Genomic DNA, 5007 nt, shown 5'->3' on the forward strand with positions numbered 1-5007 from the left:
GTCTCCGTTTATCTACATGTGTTTGTGACAGTATCATCTGCTTTTTATCGGTATGGTTCCTGCAGCACAACTTGAAATCAGCTATGGTGAGACTGTCAGCATTCTTATTTCAGGATTTCTTTGACTTTAGAGGTCTAACAGTAAATGAATTTTAAGACTGTGCTCCATTCCATTTCTGTGAAAACGGCATTGGTATTTTGACAGAGGCTGCATTAAATCTGTAGATTGCATGACAGCTTTTTTCACATTGATTCTTCCACTCATGAGCATTCACTTGCCATCCTTGATTTCTCTTTTCTTGGTTTGGATAGTTGAGAAAGGGTCTCACTATGTATCCCTGATGGGCCTGGAACTTGCCATGTAGAGACTGACTCTCCTGGGGCATGCAGAGATGCACCTGTCTCTGCCTCCCAAGGGCTGGGATTAAAGGCCTACACCACCACTCTGGGCCTTCTCTTGAGGATTTCAGAGCTTTTGTTATGAGGTCGGTTTCCTTAGTATGAGGTCAGTTTCCTTAGGTTAGGAAATTTTTATTTTCATTTCCATCTTTCTGTCTGTAGATCTGTTTATCTTGGTTTGAATAGATCATATGCATCAAGAAATTCGTCTATTTCATCTTCTGCGGCATATGTTTTTAAGGTATATCCTAACGATTTTCTGAATTTCATGGAAAACCACCTAACATGATTTTAACATGATTGCTAACATGATTTTAACAGACAGCTATTGAGGAAGGGGGCTGTGACTGATGAATGCTGGATAGTCATTTACCTTTATTGAGAATGATACCCAAACATGAAAATGTGCAATGTCTGTTTAGGAATAGTGAGTTTAGGCCTTCATTTATATCTGTCGTCCTGCAAAATTGTTCTTCACGCTCCCGTTCAGTCTCAAATGATCAGGAAATTTTTTTTGTATCTTACAGAATTTCTGATATGGCTTGTCTTAAATCAGAATATCAGGCTCATTATGATGTGCCCCCTTTCCTGTGTGTTCCCAGGGATGCCATGTTTGGCTCTTTTTCCTGGGTAGTGATTACAGCAAGAAAAAGCACCAGTCTTCCAATGTAAGTTTTTTCCCTACTTATGTACATTTACCATAGGGCACCAAGAATAGACATATAACTTGTCTGTCACAGCTGTCCTCATTAGTAAACTTCACAGGACCTGTCACATAACAGCAAGCAGTGATCTTTGATACAAGTGGATGAATCTGGAGAAACAACAGGTCAGTAACCAGCCATTACAGTAGGAGACAGAATAACAGCAACTTCTGGACCATATGGATAGAAGAGTGTAGCTTTCTGTGCCTACTCTAAGGTGGCTATTTTTTCTTGACTCAGACTGTAACAGATATGTGTGATCATAACCACTTTTTTACTATTTTATCCCTTCATTGGTCATTTAGCTTCGTAACAGAGAGGAACAATTTGTATTTAACAAATATCTTCAGTCTGGAAACAGTAGCTCATGTTTATTGAGTGATAAACCTATATGGTGCTTTGTAACCACAGACAGCATTTTTGTCAACTCATAATTGCCTAAAAAAGGGCTGACTAAACTGGGATCAGATCTTAACAGAAAATGTCAAGTTAGGAGAAAATGTCCAGTACCCAAGATGGTGTTGCCAAAGATAGTTCTGTTATACATCTCTAGCTTGACTGGCATTGAACCTTTATTTTTTGGCAGTCTTTGGCACTTAAAGCTGGCTTAGCAGGTAGGACTGAAGGTGACAGACTCATTTGTAGGATAGTATTATCTGACAAAATCAGATAATTGAGATTCGCAGATTTGCTATCAGAATCCAGTTATAAGAACAACTTATCCTCAACTGCTTTGTTCACTCACTTGCCCTGTACTTTAGCTTTTTTTTTTTTTTTTCTCTTAAGACTTGCTGAGTTTGTCTAGTGTACCACATAGCTGGAACAGAAAGATGGCACTTCTACTTTCCTCATAACCTGCATGCAAATGGAAATTGGAGAAATACAGCTGTGAGTAACCTAGGCTATACAAGACTATGGGAATGCAGGGAATAATGTCTTCTTGCTTCCTATTGCTGAGGAAAAAAACAAACAAACAAAAAAACAACTTGGCAAGAGAAGGGCTAAGTGTTTTAGCTTATAGTTTATAGTCCATTATGAAGGAAACTTGAAGCAGAAACTGAATCAGAGGCAAAGAAGGAGTGCTGCTTACTAATACAACCCAGGGCCATGGGACAGCACCCACAGTGGGCTGGGCCCTCCTACAGTCATTAATCAGGAAAGCGCCACGGGCTGGCCTGCATGCCAGGCTCACAGAAGCACTGTCTCAATGGAGGTTCCTCTTCCCAGATGTCTGTAATGTGGGTAAGCAGACTACGAGGGACAAGGTGACGCTTGTCCTACACATTGAGTCAAGTGGAATTCGCTAGACAAGGAGTGTTTAGGGGGAGGAGGGCGGTAAGCCTTTAGAGAAGCAACTTGAAGCAGCACTATTCCAGAGTCCAACCCCCACCATCTTAAGGACAGTCCTGTCTTTTCCAGTGTTAGAGTACTCTGACGCATCAGCTGAAGGCGGGTTTGAGTTATCTGCACATGAACTCACAGGTCCCATTCTCAGCCAAACGAAGCACAATGACAGAATCTGGAAAAGCTAGTGGCTCTGGTCATCTAGATTCCAGGTAAAACATTCATAATACATTATTTATGCAATTAGTAATAAGTCTCAAATATAGAAAGATTTTACAAATATAGTTTTATTACTTGGAAATACATACAAAATTTCAAACACAGCTAAAAAGGTTGCTAGGCAGAGGTTCTACCCAAGCTGTTTTAATGAATACAGCAATCAGTTATGGCCAGCAGTGAGCAGCTTGAGTCCTGAAACAGCTTTTCCTCAGGCTCTCACCCACTTTCAAAACTAACAACACCTTCCCCAACACAGACAACTAGTATTTCATTTTGTTCACAGGGCTTTATTCAGCAAGATTGCTAAATGCCACTCACTACATCCATTTTGAAACTGGAACACTGTGCCCAATTAACAATTATCCTCCATGGTTTCTCAGACTGTCCTAACAGTTATTAACAGAGAGCACTTCTGTGTGATACAAGGTATGGGATGAACAGCCTTAAAAATAATTTCAGGTGGAAAGTTTTTTGTTTTTGTTTGTGTGGTATGTGTGTGTGTGTGTTTTAAACTTTATGTCATTTTACTTTTGGTAAGCAGAGTACATCTGTTGAAGAAAAACCTGAGTTCTAGTTTTCCTGATTATCAACCCATTGCCCATTCTTTATACCTTGATGCTTAAAAAACAAACAAGCAAGGAAAAAAACCCTTTTGGCAACATTAACACTTTCATTCTGCGCATCCCCATTTCAAACACTGTTGGTAGCTTTTATCGCCGCAGCTCCCCTTCTTTTTGCACACACCTCTTGACAAAGTGACCCCTCAGTAAGCTCTCTATGACCACTTCATATGCACATTCTCTACGGTAGACATTTACTTAAATGTCTTACATACCCATCATGCCTGTGTATGCGCATACAGACGAAAGCCAGAGGACACTGAATGTTCTGCTTCATCATTCCGGCCGAGGAGCAGGAAGTCTCTCTAGTTCTAGTTATTCAACCATTCTTGAGGGCAATCTGGCATTTTCTCAAGCTACAGCAGAGAAGCTCAGCACAGATTGAGAAGAGTGAGGTAACTTGTGTAGCACTGATCTGGTTCAGGTGGAACTGTAAAGTCGGAGGGAGACCTGTTTCTAAGTATCCACTCTCAAATGCAGACCTCAGGACCTGCAGTGTAGTGTAAGCCTCTTCCTTGCTATCCTGAGCCTCCAGTGAGTTAGTACTCTTCCCTAGTGCATCACGGTGCTTCCTGCCTTCATCAACAAGATCACATCCATGTCAAATCCTACCTCTTTTCAGGTATTTGTCTTTTAAAACCCCAGCATAATTTCCTCAATGAAAGTTTTTTGGAACTTAGTGTTTCTACGCAAGGCACATGACCTTTGTTTCCTCCTGTGTAATCTGGAATAGCTGCATACAGTGATGACAGTTTATATGGTCACTAACCTAACAAACAATAAGCAACTCTAGATAAAAAGTCACAGCACCAAAACCCTTACTTTGAGAAACTGTCAGCTGATATCTGCTTCCCCATGATTTCTTCCAATTTGAATTCAGCCCCTGCTATACAGTGTCAACCCTTCACATATGTGGACTACTCTCAGACCCACATTTTCTCTAGGAAAGAGTCTTTTCTGTCATTCTTGTTTGATACAGGGTCTCACTATGTAGTCCTGGCTGTTCTGGAACTCACTCTGTAGACCAGGCTGGCCTCGAACTCACAGATCTGCCTGCCTCTGCCTCCCAGAGTGCTGGGATTAAGGGCATCCACCACCATGCCCTGCTAAACCAGCCTTGATTCTTATATTTTAAAACATTTTACTACCCAATTTTTTCCTGGGATGTCTTGTGAAGAATTTTTTTAAAAACCAGAATCAAGTCCTGTGGAGCACTTTTAGTGGTATAAATCTATTCAAGGCCACTTTGTTTCTTCTTCTTTCAGTAAACATGTAAAGATGACTGAAGTGTCTGAATTGGTAGCCACTACAAATACACACAAGGCTCAGTATCAATGTCCTCAGTGGCTTCACCATCCGGAGAAGACGGTGACAGTAGTAGGGCTACAGCCCTAGCCCCGACATGCACAAATGCTGTATAACACACCAACTTTTTCACTTTACACAGCCCTCTGTCATTTTAGAGCACACTGAAGGTGCCCTTGTAACCTTTTTTTCTAGTAACTATTCCCAGCTAAGTGTCTGCAGCCTAACGCTTGAGTGGTATCTCTTATTACTTTTCAAACCTAATTACAGAATCACATTTATTACAGCTGATTTTTTTGTGCTGTTTTGGATCTTGTTTACCTGTGAGTTTTCATTCCGAGCCTCGCAGATTTGTCCTGTCTCATCACTGAAAACAACTGTGATCCTATTCAAGATACTGACTAAAAGCAATAAAAT

At 40.8% G+C, this 5007-nt stretch overlaps 1 long non-coding RNA gene across 1 annotated transcript; it reads left to right on the plus strand.

The window, feature by feature from the left end:
• Positions 1 to 932: 932 nt before the first annotated feature.
• Positions 933 to 2646, plus strand: LOC129675358 (uncharacterized). The gene is made up of 3 exons (XR_008719907.1): positions 933 to 1066; positions 1889 to 1990; positions 2522 to 2646. It is a non-coding gene; the product is annotated as an uncharacterized LOC129675358 (long non-coding RNA).
• Positions 2647 to 5007: the final 2361 nt, after the last annotated feature.

Source organism: Psammomys obesus, unplaced genomic scaffold (genome assembly GCF_907164565.1).
Source record: "Psammomys obesus unplaced genomic scaffold, mPsaObe1.curated_primary_1811, whole genome shotgun sequence".
Taxonomy (NCBI): Eukaryota; Metazoa; Chordata; class Mammalia; order Rodentia; family Muridae; genus Psammomys; species Psammomys obesus.